This window comes from Aegilops tauschii, chromosome 6 (assembly GCF_002575655.3).
Source record: "Aegilops tauschii subsp. strangulata cultivar AL8/78 chromosome 6, Aet v6.0, whole genome shotgun sequence".
Classification (NCBI taxonomy): domain Eukaryota; kingdom Viridiplantae; phylum Streptophyta; class Magnoliopsida; order Poales; family Poaceae; genus Aegilops; species Aegilops tauschii.
Genome location: NC_053040.3, coordinates 447217221 through 447232486, shown reverse-complemented (window position 1 = coordinate 447232486; position 15266 = coordinate 447217221).

Here is a 15266-nt window from a genome sequence, read left to right as displayed (position 1 = left end):
AATTCATTCCCCACCCACCACCCACTTAATAGCCACTGTCGATGACTTAACCGACATGCTCGATTTCGACTCCGAAGACATCGACGGTATGGACGACGATGCAGGAGAAGAACAGGAACCATCGCCCACAGGGCGCTGGACAGCCACTTCATCACACGATATATATATGGTGGATACACCCAAAGAAAACAATGACGAGGAACGGAAGGATGCAGCGAGGGATAGTTCCCTCGAGAAGCAACCAAAGCAACGGCGTAGGCGCCGCTCCAAATCCCGCCTCGGCAAAACAGCAATAACAGCGCAAGAAAAAATAATACCCCAGTCGACCCCAGAGGAAACAATGACCACACGGACCCAGCGACAGAGCAGGATGAACCAGCGGACGGCGAACATAGTACGGAGCCGCTGTCCGATCACGGCGACGCCGAGGATAAAGCTCATCAACCTCTCTCCGGAGAAGAAAATAGTCCGGACGACGATGCACACATCATCCCGGAAAGGCACTTGGAACAAGAGAACCTCCATAGAAGGCTTATTGCCACCACGAGGAGTCTGAAGAAGCAGAAGCAAAGGCTCAAGGCCACGCAGAATACGCTCAATAGTAGATGGAACAAAGTGCTCGACACTGAAGAAAAGTACGGTGGCAGTCACCACACAAAGAGCTATCCAAAGCGCAAGCTGTTGCCTGAATTCGATGATGCGGCCTTAGAGCCTACACAGCCGAAAAATAAAACGGCCGGCCGGTCGGATCGACCACCTCGTGGCCACGATAGGGCGGCTAACGAGGCCGCACATAAGTCAGCACACGATTCACGTGAGGACTTGCATCAAAAAGCCGGCGTGACCAGATCCATCTACGGATCTAGGAAGCGCGCTCCAGCGCAGAATCAAAACCGAACACTACAACCATCAGAATGCCATGACACATCCAAATACAGGGGTGCCGCGCACCCCCTATGTTTCACCGATGACGTGCTGGATCACGAATTTCCAGAGGGATTCAAACCCGTGAACATAGAGGCGTACGACGGAACGACAGACCCTGGGGTCTAGATTGAGGACTTCATCCTCCATATCCATATGGCTTGCGGAGACGATCTCCACGCCATCAAGTACTTGCCCCTCAAGCTGAAAGGACCAGCTCGGCACTGGCTTAAGAGCCTCCCCAAAAATTCAATTGGAAGTTGGGAGGAGCTTGAGGATGCTTTTAGGGCTAACTTTCAAGGGACCTATGTCCGACCTTCGGATGCAGACGATTTAAGTCATATAATTCAACAGCCCGGAGAGTCAGCCCGAAAGCTTTGGAACAGATTTCTCACTAAGAAGAACCAAATCATCGACTGCCCGGACGCCGAAGCCTTAGTAGCCAAACACAGCGTCCGAGACGAATGGCTCGCCAGACACCTCGGCCAAGAAAAACTGAGGACAATGGCAGCCCTAACAAGCCTTATGACCCGCTTTTGCGCGGGCAAAGATAGCTGGCTGGCCCGTAGTAGCACCAGCGACCCAGGCACATCTGAAGTCAGGGATGGCAATGTAAAACCACGACGCAGTAAAAGCAAGCGTCGAAATAACAAAGACAACCCAGACAACACGGCGGTAAACGCCGGATTTAGGGGCTCTCGACCCGGTCAACAAAAAAAGCCTTTCAAAGGCAGCAGAGATGGACCATCCAGCCTAAACAAGATTCTAGACAAATTATGTCAGATTCATGGCACCTCCGATAAACCTGTAAATCACACCCACAAAGAATGTTGGGTCTTCAAGCAGGTTGGCAAGCTAAACGCCCAACACAAGGGGAGGGAGACACCAAGTGAAGATGAGGATGAGCCTCGCCAGCAAAACACTGGGGGACAGAAAAAATTCCCACCAGAGGTCAAAACAGTGAACATGATTCACGTAACAAAAAGAAGGAGCAAACACGCACTCCGAGACATATGCGCCGTAGAGCCCGTCACCCCTAAGTTCAACCCTTGGTCGGCCTGCCCGATCACTTTTGATCGTAGGGATCACCTGACTAGTATCCGGCACGGAGGATTGGCCGCCTTGGTGCTAGACCCAATAATCGACGGATACCATCTCACCCAAGTCCTCATGGACGGCGGCAGTAGTCTTAATCTGATATATCAGGACACAGTCCGCAAAATGGGGATAGACCCGACAAGAATCAGCCAAAGCAATACTATCTTTAAAGGAGTAATACCAGGCCTAGAGGCCCGCTGTACAGGCTCTCTAGTACTAGAGGTTGTATTCGGTTCTCCCGACAACTTCCGAAGTGAAAAATTAACCTTCAACATCGCTCCATTCCGCAGCGGCTATCAAGCACTACTCGGAAGAACGGCCTTCGCTCGTTTTAATGCAGTACCGCATTACGCTTCTCTTAAGCTTAAGATGCTCGGTCCACGTGGCATCATCATAGTTAGCGGAAACACTGAGCGTTCCTTACGCGCGGAAGAACGTGTGGCGGCTTTAGCAGCCAAACACTAAATGGCCTTTCCAACCAGAATAAATGGTCGGTCGTCAAGACCGCGGACACGGCTAGACGAGTCCGGCGCACCACTAGCTGTAACAGCTTAGATAAACCTGAGATTGGTTTGATGGATATACCCCCATAGGCGGTACCAGGGGCTTCCCGCATGTAAAAAGGACTACAGTTCGGCTTTACCTCATTTCGATTGAATTTTAATGAAAATAATCAGTTTTTCGCACGAAGACTTTCATTTAAGTTTTTCTCTTATACAGATGACAATCATGCCACACCCTTCCAGGATACGGCACAACAGAGACACAGGCGCAGACGTGCAGCAGGGCCCCGCTCAAAGGTTTCTTTTTAGATTAAGACCCTGTGTAAACCTTTCTTACTGTCTCTTGTTGCTTGACACCCCCCAGATACCTAACACAACCATGAGAGATGCTGGCGTTGTTGGCATTTCGCCACGACAGACTAATGCACGTACCTGGAAATTTAGGGTCCATTATCAAGGGCGTTACTCAGCCCGGTACATGTTGTAAAGACCGAACACCTTAGGGAGTGTTCGGCGTCGCGAGTTTGGCCTTATATGCACCAGCTCCGAATCATGTCTTTGGTCAAATGTTGGGTTTGCCCGGCTCCCGCGTTTTGCTACCTTACGTTCCGCTCTATCGGCTAAGGTGGCACCGAGAGAACTACTGTGATTGTGCCATGGTTCATCCGGATGAGCACCTCAGTAGAGAAAGCCGAAAACTGACTGTCATGATAAAGCGCGAGACTGGTCAACCACTCGATGACTTAGCGGAATCTTTGGGATTCCTCCGCATTAACGAAGGGCCGGTTTTCCCGGTCATGTACGTACGCGCCCCGTACTCGGATGAGCGCGGAAGTACCAGGGGCTATATAGTAGCCCCACTGTCAAACTCGTATGGTTAAGTGAAAGTGTTAAAGCAATATAGTCCGATTGCCTCGTTTGCCGCGCTACCACCTCCTTAATGGACCAAGACGTTGGATCAAGTGTGAACACGCGCTTTTGCGAACACCCCCGCATTATATGCGTGGGGGCTGAAGCCGACGACTGCAAACTTTCAGGTTATATATATATACATAAACGACCGCACAAGAGGCATAATAATACTTTCAGGCAAAAGTATAAACACAGCCTCTATAATTCAAATAGCATTGTTCTTACAATCGGGATACATGTCACTCGAACATGACACTCTTCGAGCACTGAGCCTCTATCAAACGAGCACCTTCTAGGACTTCTTCAAAATAATGCTCGGCCGAAACCTGGCCTACGGCCAGATTCTGGGTTTCAATAGCGGTGGCCTCCATCTTTGCCCAGTATGTCTTGACACGGGCAAGAGCCATCCGCGCACCCTCTATGCACGCCGACCTCTTTACATCGTCGATATGCGGCACAACACCAAGGAATCGTTGCACTAGACCAAAATAACTATTCGGCCTTGGTCCTTCCGGCCAAAGACGATCCACGACAGACCTCATGGCAAGTCCGGACAACCTATGGAGCTCGACCCACTCGGCCATTTGCTCATTTAACAGCAGCGGACGCGCTGGAGCATTGAACTGCGACCAGAACAACTTCTCCACTTCGTGATCCTTTTGATCTTCAAAAAACTTGGTCGCATCAGCAGCACTCGCTGCCAAATCCAAGTACGCGTCCGCAGAACTCCATAATTGATCCAGAAGGGCATACTTAGGATCTCCAAACTTCGTCCGCAACAAAAAGGGCTTCCCAGCCGTGATATCTTTGGCTTGACGTAGCTCCTCCTTCGCCACTCTGATTTTAGAGCGAGTTTCCTTGACTGCTACCATGGCTTTCTCCAGGTCCACCGTCTTTGTTTGACTTTCCCTTTCAAGAAGATCATAACGGTCGGCGGCATCTTTCAACTCAACAGCCATCTTGGCCATTTTCTCTTTGCTCTGGCAATGCGCAGCCTGTTCGGCTCTTAACTCTTCAACCGCCTTTAGGGCGGCCGCATCACTCCTCCTGGCTTGTTCCTTGGCTCGGGCAAGTTCCGCCCGAAGGGTCTCCACGGCGGCAGATCCATCTGCAGTCACAGCATATTATAGATACTAGCATCATGCTCCTCTTAATATATGTTGACCACCGGAGAATACATACCATGTGCCTCGTCAAGCCGCCTGTTTACAAGCACGATGTCGGCATCCGCCGCATCAAGTTGCCGCTTCAGTTCGGCAAACTCACCAGTCCGGCTAGCCACCGGACCCTCAGCCGCCTGCACATGAAAGCAGCGCGGTTATTACCTGGGACTATGATCCTTTGTTTGCCGCCTTTTTCGACAGCAACCAGAGTCTCAGGGGCTACTATCTGCATAGGGCACACCTAGCATGTGCGGTACCATAAAAAATATACATATTACTTTGCGTACCTCAAAGCCTCTCAGCAGGCTCATAAAAGCTTCATGCAACCCGCTTTCGGAGGATGAAATCCTCTCAACCACCGTACCCATTAGCGTATGAAGCGCTTCTGAGATAGCCGCTTGCTCCAGAAGATTCATCAGTGCATCTGGTCACGCACCGAACAGTCCCGGACTCTTTCTGTTGCTCCCCTTAGGAGCCGAATACTCCGGACTTTGGGAAGCCAAAGGGTTACCTTCTGGCCTTGGTGGATCAGGAGAAATCCTTCGTGACGACACCTCTGGGTCATCCGCCTCATAAGGCGGGGAGGCATGGGGAGGCGTTTCGCTCTCCATCATCTCCGGAAGAAGATCCCCCGAAGACGAACTCTGTCAAGAAGGGCTACGATCCGAACTACAAGACATACGTCTCGGTTATTGTCCTCGGTAATAAAGTAAGATATATTTACTATAAAGTGCTTTTGTTTACTTACAGCTCGGTGGAGGGCTGGTCCCCTTGCGGGCACTGTGCGGTAAGGATGCCCTCCGGGGTAGGGCCCCCTGACAAAGGTTCCCTCGTTTGGAAACCATTGTTTCCAAGTCTTCAGAGGCGGCCCTCTTCCTTCCTTGGGGAGAGGGAATTTTAGATTCTTCTCCCCGGTTATCCTCCTTCGCGGAGGCACTAATTTCCCCGGTTTGGATGAATAATGAGTGAGGCTCGCTTTCGCCTTCTTTGTTCCTCCCTTTATCTTCCCCTGATGGCGCTTGATAAGGCGCAAGGTGATCCTTTGGGAAGGGGGGCCGAACACCTGATCATCTTCGCCTTTTTTATTCAGTCCTGGTCAAGGACCGACTTTTCAGAATGATGTTGTGATAAATAAAGAGACAGTATGTTCGGCCGAAGAATTACTTACTTGGGTGTCTGGACGATTGCAGTTTAGGCCCGCATCCTCGGTGGTGTCCGGACACTTTATTCGTGATCCGAAGAACAATCTGTACATCTCTTCGAGCGTCAGGCCGAAGAATTGCTGAATGGTTCGCGGTCCTTCCGGGTTGAACTCCCACATACGGAGAGATCGACGTTGGCATGGCAGGACCCGACGAACTAGCATGACTTGCATTACTTTGACAAGGCTGACATCTCTCTTGAGGAGATCCCGGATGCGACTCTGCAATGTCGGCACGTCATTAGCCGGCCCCCAATCCAGCCCCTTGTTGACCCATGACGCCAGTTGTGGAGGGGGGGGGCGAACGGAAGGCAGGGGCAGCTACCCACTTAGTACTTCGGGGAGCCGTGATGTAAAACCACTCCCGCTGCCATAAGTTGGACATCTCGGGGAAGGATCCCTTTGGCCATGGAGCATCGACGCCTTTGCTTATTATGGCGCCTCCGCACTCTGCGTGTTGCCCATCGATCAACTTTGGCTTCACATTGAAGGTCTTGAGCCATAAGCCGAAGTGTGGGGCGATGCGGAGGAAGGCCTCACACACGACGATAAACGACGAGATGTGAAGGATGGAATCCAGAGCCAGATCATGGAAATCGAGCCCGTAATGGAACATAAGCCCTCTAACAAAGGGATCAAGACTAAAGCCTAGCCCTCGGAGGAAGTGGGAAACAAATACGACGCTCTCATTGGGTTCGGGAGTGGGGATGACCTGCCCTTGAGCAGGCAGCCTGTGCGAGATTTCGGCGGTCAAATACCTGGCTTCTCTTAGCTTCTTGATGTCCTCCTCTTTGTCGGAGGAGGCCACCCACCGGCCTTGAAGGTTGGATCCGGACATGATTGAAGGTCTGAAGCACTTGGCCTCCGCCTTGGGTGCTGGGATTCGAGGTGGGAGAAAGGAAATATCAAGCGCAAGAAGAAAAGGATAGGCCTTGACCCCTTTATAAAGAGGGTGAATATAAAGCGCCCTCCGCACGACCATATGGAACTTGCCTAAAATCGAGGAGTCTTACCAGCGGGCACGATTGGGTTACCCACACTCGTATTGATGAGAATCCCGTGAAAAGAGGGACACGATCTCTGCTTCGACAAGACGTGCCAACAAAGCCGCCTCGCAACACGTGCAGTGGCAGGCTCGGAAAAACCGGTTCGTCATGACCAGATCACGGCAGAACATCACGTTAAGAAAAGCTGTCAGTAGATTAGATTTGTGGAAATATTATTCTCTCTACGGTCGTATGTGGAATTTGTTTTGCAGAGCCGGACACTATCCTTGTGTTCAAAATCTTCTATGGAATATTTGGAGGAGGAACCCGCCTTGCAACGCCGAAGACGATCTGCGCGCCGGACTCATCATCATTGAAGCCTGGTTCAGGGGCTACTGAGGGAGTCCTGGATTAGGGGGGTCCTCGGACAGCCAGACTATATACTTTAGCCGGACTGTTGGACTATGAAGACACAAGATTGAAGACTCCGTCCCGTGTCCGGATGGGACTCTCCTTGGCATGGAAGGCAAGCTTGGCAATACGGATATGTAGATCTCCTCCCTTGTAACCGACTCTGTGGAACCCTAGCCCCCCTCTGGTGTCTATATAAACCGGAGGGTTTAGTCCGTAGGACAACAACAATCATACCATAGGCTAGCTTCTAGGGTTTAGCCTCTACGATCTCGTGGTAGATCAACTCTTGTAATACTCATATCATCAAGATCAATCAAGAAGGAAGTAGGGTATTACCTCCATCGAGAGGGCCGGAACCTGGGTAAACATCGTGTCCCCTGTCGGTGTCAAAACCGGCGCATCTCGGGTAGGGGGTCCCGAACTGTGCGTCTAAGGCGGATGGTAACAGGAGGTGGGGGACACGATGTTTACCCAGGTTGGGGCTCTCTCGATGGAGGTAATACCCTACTTCCTGCTTGATTGATCTTGATGATATGAGTATTACAAGAGTTGATCTACCACGAGATCGTAGAGGCTAAAACCCTAGAAGCTAGCCTATGGTATGATTGTTCTTGTCCTACGGACTAAACCCTCCGGTTTATATAGACACCGGAGGGGGCTAGGGTTACATAGAGTCGGTTACAAGGGAGGAGATCCACATATCCGTATTGCCAAGCTTGCCTTCCACGCCAAGGTGAGTCCCATCCGGACACGGGACGAAGTCTTGAGTCTTGTATCTTCATAGTCCAACAGTCCGGCCAAAGGATATAGTCCGGCCGTCCGAGGACCCCCTAATCCAGGACTCCCTCAGTAGCCCCTGAACCAGGCTTCAATGACGATGAGTCCGGCGTGCAGAATGTCTTCGGCATTGCAAGGCGGGTTCCTCCTCCAAATACTCCACAGAAGTTTTTTAACACAAGGATAGTGTCCGGCTCTGCAAAACAAATTCCACATACCACCGTAGAGAGAATAATATTTCCACAAATCAAATCTGCTGACACATTCTGTAGCATGACATCATACTATGGCCCGGTCATTATTCGAACCATTTTTCTCAACCAGCCACTGCACATACCGCGAGGCGGTTTTCTTGGCACGTCTTGTCGAAGCAGAGATCGTGTCCCCTCATCACGGGGTTCTCATCAATATGAGTGTGGGTAACCCAACCGCGCCATCAATTACGGCGCTTGGGGAATAAGCGGTTTTACCAGGCAAGTGAGGAGGCGCAGAATACCTGCTGCCTTTATAAGGGGATAAGAACGCCCATTTGTACCCACGCTTTCTTCTTCCCGATCCATTCCCTTTCGCTCGAGCTCCAATGCCCAAGCGTTTATCCTTTCTGCCCACAAAAGGCCTTCTGAAAATGTCCGGATCCGGAGCAGGAGGCAAGTGGATGGCCTCTACCATCCGGGAGAAGGATATCAAAAAGCTTCGGGGGGCCGGGTATCTGGCCAAGAGAATCAGCCACCGTCTCCCGACGGCGGGACAGATCGTCCCTACTCCGGAGCCCCACGAGAGAGTTGTATTCCTCCCTCACTTTGTCCGCGGGCTAGGGTTTCCCCTCCACCCATTCGTTCGCGGCATCATGTATTATTATGGGATCGATCTTCACGATCTGTCCCATAATTCCTTCCTCAACATCTCGACATTCATTGTCGTGTGCGAGGCTTTTCTTTGCATCTCGCCACACTTCGGCTTATGGCTGAAGGTTTTTAATGTGAAGCCCAAGGTAGTGGGCGGCGAGCACGCCGAGTGCGGGGGCGCTATGGTGAGCAAGATGCCCAACGTCATATGGCCAACAAGAACCTTTAATGATTCTGTCAAGGAGTGGCAGCAGCAGTGGTTTTATATCACTGAGCCGCGCGGCACGGAATGAGCCGCCTCTCCCGAGTTTCAATCCGGTGCCCCCCTGCGGCTTACATCCTGGGTCAAGAAAGGCCTGGACTGGTCCTCGTCCGACGAACTGTCGGTGCTCCAGACGCGCGTTAAAGATATGGGAGACAAGAACATTGAACTTGTCAATGTAGTGCAGGTGATGTTAGTTCGCCGGATCCTGCCTTGTCAACACCGGGCTTGCAATCTATGGGAATTCGATCCGGCCAGGTACCAAACCTTGTGAGAGCTTTTCGGCTCCTCGCACAAGGACATTTGGAAGGTGCTTTTCAAGTCCAGCAAATCATGGCCGGACTCTGCCGTGGACCGCGGGTACCAACTGTCCCGCCCTGCAAGTTTGGTAAGTCATCATACTTTTTTATCCACATAACCCAAAGGAAGTGCTTAATGTGTTTTTCTACAACTCTCCTAGGGCTGGGCGAAGAAGGCGGAGCGGATCCATTGTCCGGCCTTGTCACAGTTGGCTATCCCAACAGACCTCAAGCAAATCCAGAAATTAACTGGATGTGTGGCTGCCTTAAGCCGCTTTATCTCCCGATTAGGAGAAAAGGCACTGCCCCTTTATCGCCTTCTTCGGCGCACCGAACACTTCGAGTGGACGGATGCTGCCATGGCCGGATTGGAAGACATAAAAGCCATCCTGGCCACCAACCCAATCTTGGCCACGCCAAATGTCGGTGAACCAATGCTGTTATATATAGCGACAACTCACCAAGTTGTAAGCGCAGTGCTCGTCGTCGAACGAAAGATGGACGGACATAAGTTACCACTTCAAAAGCCGGTAGACTACGTATCCACTGTCCTCACTCCATGCAAATCACGGTACCCACATTATCAAAAGATAGCATACGCGGTCTTCATGGCATCCCGGAAACTACGACACTACTTTCAAGAATGTTCAATCACGGTGGCCTCTGAAGTACCACTCAACGACATAATAAACAACCGCGATGCCACCGGCCGGATTGCCAAATGGGCTATTGAGCTCCTCCCGTTCGACATAATATACAAACCACGGCGAGCCATTAAGTCACAAGTACTGGCTGATTTTGTCGCCGCATGGACAGAAGCCGAACTCCCTAAAGAGTACGGCGCATACTCCAGTTGGATTATGCACTTTGACGGCTCTAAAATGTTGGCTGGTCTGGGGGCTAGCGTCGTCCTGACATCCCCCACCGGAGACACAGTCCAATACGTACTCCAAATACTATACACAGACTCCAACAACGCAGCAGAATATGAGGCCCTATTACATGGTCTCCGGATGGCAGTCTCCATGGGCATTCAACGCCTGGAGGTGCGTGGGGACTCGAACCTCACGATATCTCAAATAAATGGAGATTTCGACGCCAAAGATCCAAAAATGGCGGCTTATCGCAACGCCGTCCTCAAAATGTCAGCTCGGTTCGAGGGGCTCTAATTCCACCATGTGGTCCGAGAAAACAATCAAGCGGCGGACATCCTCGCCCGCATCGGCGCTAAGCGCGACCCTGTCCCACCCAATATCTTCTTGGAAAGGCTGTTTAAGCCATCCGTGGTATGGGAAGGAGAGACCGGCAACAACAGTCCGGACTTGGCCACAACACCAGATACCGAACACTCTGACGTAATCGGAGGCTCCGCCACCGAAATAACACCTTCCGCCCATGTGATTATGGCTGTCACCGCCCCGTGGACAGAACCCTTCCTGGCCTACCTAACTAGGCAGGAACTACCTGAGGACCGAAACGAGGCACGTTGCATTGTGCGGCGGTCTAAAGCCTACAAGGTCCACGAGGGAGAGCTTTATAAGAAAAGCGCTACCGGACCTTCAAAGGTGCATCTCCGAAGAGGAAGGGCGGAAACTTTTGGCAGAAATTCATGCTGGACTTGGCGGCCACCACGCCGTAGCTCGGGCCCTTGTAAGCAAGGCCTTCCGTATAGGTTTCTACTGGCCGACGGCCCGAGCAGACGCACAGGACCTTGTACAACGTTGTGTCGGTTGCCAGCTTTTTGCAAACCAAAGCCATATGCCGCCTACTGCTCTCCAAACAATCCCCATTACTTGGCCCTTTGCGGTCTGGGGGCTTGATATGGTCGGACCCCTCAAAGGGGGAAGCCATAAGAAAAAATACTTATTGGTCATGGTGGATAAATTCACCAAATGGATAGAAGCCAAACCAGTTAAAACAGCCGAATCCGGACCAGTGATAGACTAAATATCTGGGGTTGTACACCGTTATGGCGTCCCCCACAGCATCATCACCGATAACGGCTCGAACTTTACAGCCGACGAGGTAAAACTTTGGTGCAGCAACATGGGCATCAAGCTCGATTATGCTTCTGTCTATCACCCGCAAACTAACGGTCAAGTCGAGCGAGCAAATGGTCTTATCATGAGCAGCATTAAACCGAGATTAGTGCGGTCCTTAAAGGAATCCAACACGCACTGGGTAGAGGAGCTCGACTCCGTATTATGGGGGCTGCGGACCATGCCAAATCGCACTACCGGATACACACCGTTTTTTATGATGTACGGCACAGAGGCGGTACTGCCCTGCGACATAATTCATGACTCACCTCGAGTACGCATGTATGAAGAGAAAGAAGCCGAGCTTGATCGACAGGACAATTTGGACGCCCTGGAGGAGGAGCATGACGTGGCAAAAGCCCGTTGCGCATTCTATCAGCAACAGGCTCGAAGGTATCAAAGCAGAGAAGTACGGGCCAAAACCTATAACGTTGGTGAACTCGTTCTACGCCTACCGGAGAAGAAAAAGAACAAGCTCAAGCCCAAATGGGAAGGTCCCTTCATTATTGACCAAGTTCTGACCGGTGGAGCGTACCGTCTGCGGGATGCATCGGACAATCGACTCGAGCCAAACCCATGGAACGCAGCCAGACTCCGAAGGTTCTACGCCTAGTGCCAGACTCTATGTTCGTCCCCTTACCTCCGTTAATTTTTTACATATCCGTTATCTGTCTTTTATCTCTTTCTTTTTCCTTTTTCTTCAAGGCCTTAAAAGGATAAATTGTGTCTTGACTACACAATCTTGACGCGCTAACCGCGCTCATTATACCTGGGGGCTTCTTATACAGAAGCTTAATATAACTATTTTCCGGGCCCTATGCCCCACACATGTGTTATTCTTCCACATGTACCTTTTCGCCATTATATGCATCGATATGACTTAAGTTTTGGCCAAGATGGGTTGCCTGGCTCTTGTGTTTATGCCCTACGTTCCCGTTAATTCGGCTAGGGCATAAGGGGAGCACCTCTGCGGTTGTTACTGCCGGGTCAGCCGGATGTGTACCTCAGACTGGGTGAAGCCGAAAGCTAGCGTTCTTAAGGGAATACTCGGTCGGTGAACAAAAGATAACTTTTATTTATTTTAATACATGCCCCCAGATGTTTATAGCCTTCGTCTCTTTTCACAGTTCGGACATGCACATTAGGGCATGCGTACCCAGGGAAAGGAACCCTTAACGGAACTATTCTCCCTAGAAGATGTTTCTTACTATCCATGTAATATAACATAGCTAGTTGGGTACTTGTCTGTTCAAGCACTTATGACCCCTACGCCTGGTTTCCACGCGTACCCCGGTTTTTACATAACTGAGCGGGTATTTGGATACACTTTGGACTATCGGGTCCAGAGGTCGAAGCGAAAAGGTCCGCCATTACAAATGATTTACAATCTGGCTAGGGACAATATATGTCACTTGAAGTACACAGTCACTTAGACTAACTAAATTCTTCTTCTATACCATCCAACAGGCTGTCTAGCCTACAATCCTGTTGGGAATACTTTGCCGCTAATTCTACTTGGTCAAACACCAAACTGACGGGGATCTCTTTCCCATCAGGCCCCACAGGTCCGGCCTCGGCCATGTGGTTAGGGTCAGCCTTGGTATACCGCGTCTTCACCATGGCCCAAGCTTCCCTCGCACCTTGTCGGCAGGCTGATATCTTCCATAATCGGAAGCGCCGCCGCGCTCCCTTGAGCTTCTCTACGAGCTCCCCCATGCCTCCTGGCAGGGAGACAGATGGCCACAAGGCTTGGGCAATGCCCTGCATCACCTGCCGAACTTGTTCGTGCAGTTGTGAGAGCTCTGGCAGAAGATCACCCGCAGACCCGGGCATCTCCTCGGGATGACCCGTCAGCATACCTGCAGATATAACTCTGTTATCCGGTTTCTTTGCCGAACTCTTTAAAAGTTCGTTCAAGCACTTACTGAAAATGCCGCGTCGAAGCCTCTTATTCTCCTTTATGGAGTCAGCAAGCTAGGCCCGAACATCTTTCAGTTCCACGCCCAGTTGGATATTGGCATCTTGGATATTGTTTTTCTCCTGCCTAACCTTTTTAAGCACGCGCTCACCAGCCTTCAGCTGTCGTTGGGCATGCGGCTCATCCCTTATCACGACCTCCGGATTCACTCCGGAGTCATCTGCAGAATCCATTGTTAGATTTGCATGCATGCCGCATATTATCTGGTACCCGTCATTCTTTGCAATAGAGACAAGTGTTACCAGAGGGGGCCTTCTCAAACTCCTTCAGCGCGGCAACTGCGGCCCGTAGCTGGGCTTTGCACTCTTCCAGCTCTTGAGACAATTGGGTATTCTTCTCTGTAAGAACCTGCACAAATAATGATCCTTAAATCAGTTGTGTCAACTGTTTCAAGTCTCAGGGGCTACTGACATATATAATTATCAGATTTTCTTACCCATATATCCTTTACATACTGGTCCGTGGCTCTGGCAAGACCATTTTGAGCAGCTCGGATGTACGCGTGTCCCGAGTTGAAGGCATCGAACGCCTCTTGGGAGAAACAAGCGTCACGGAGTACGGCCCGGCGACGCCTGTGATTCATAGCGCTCTCCACTTCGGAATTTGTAGCGGATAGCCTATCCGCATCCTCTGTAGGAGGAACATCCGGCGTTCGCCCCATGTTAGCGTCCGCCCCTATGTCCGGCTCTGGAGCCTGACTGGTGGAGGCGTGACCGGCAGCCCTTCCGGATATAGTCCGGAGAGTGTTTTTCCTACTAGGAAACATGGACGTTATTATATTTTAAAAGACAACAACCACGGAGCGGGGTTTTGCTTCATACCTCTGCAACGGCGTCTCAGTCCTGACCGCCTTCCTTTTAAGCCTACCCGGCTTCGGTGCCCCTTGTTGGTGAGTCACTGCGGGTTCGGCATGGCGTCCCGAGGGCCTTCCCTATAAGACACCATATGTGTGCAATAGGTGAAGTGCAGAAAAGGGGATCCTTCTCAGAAGTTGGGACTCCGGTTTTACTTACATGCGACGCAGGGAGTAGTCCAGGATAATCGGCTATGATGGCCACCATGGCATCATCGCAGCTCAATTGATAGAACGTCCTGTCAATCAGCTCCACAAATATGTCCGGATCCTCTTCGAGTCCGGGGTCGAGGGCCCGGTCAGGGTCCTCTGGTTGTGGAGGCGGGCTGTGGACCTCCCTCACAGCTTTTCGCAGCTCCTGCTATGAAATAGCAAGGTAAATATTCACGACAAAGAATGCGGGAAGGTCTGGAGTAAAAAGTAGCAGCTCACCCAGCTTGGGGGGTTGTACATGGAGAACCCATCCCGTGGCTTGATACGGATGAACTCTTCTTCCTCTCCTTTGTATAAACCGGACAGTATTTTCGCTAGAGCAGTGATGGAGTCCGGACCTTTACGACCGCAGCGGGTGGCATCGTCTTCTCCATTGAAGTGCCACATGGGATGCCCCCGATATTGAAGTGGCTGTACCCCCCGCATTATACATATTGACATAACCTCAATTACTGTCAATCCTGACTGGGCCAGCGTTCGTATCTGACTCATCAGGTAAAGGACTTCCCCGTTATCTTCCTCTTGGGGCTCCGAGGACGCCAGCTGCGGCGTTTCTTCAAGGGAGCATTGTCGAACTCAGGGAGGCCCATCCGAATAGGGTCCGGAAGGGGGACGTCCTCCATATAGAACCACTCCGAAGGCCGGTCCTCGGATGTCTTCTTCGAAGTACCGGACAGGTATCCGGTCCCGGCGATGCGCCATATTTCGGCTCCGCCCACTTGGTATATTGACCCCTCCTGTGTACGGGGTATGAGGCAGAACAACCTCTTCCAGAGCTCAAAATGAGCTTCGCAGCCCA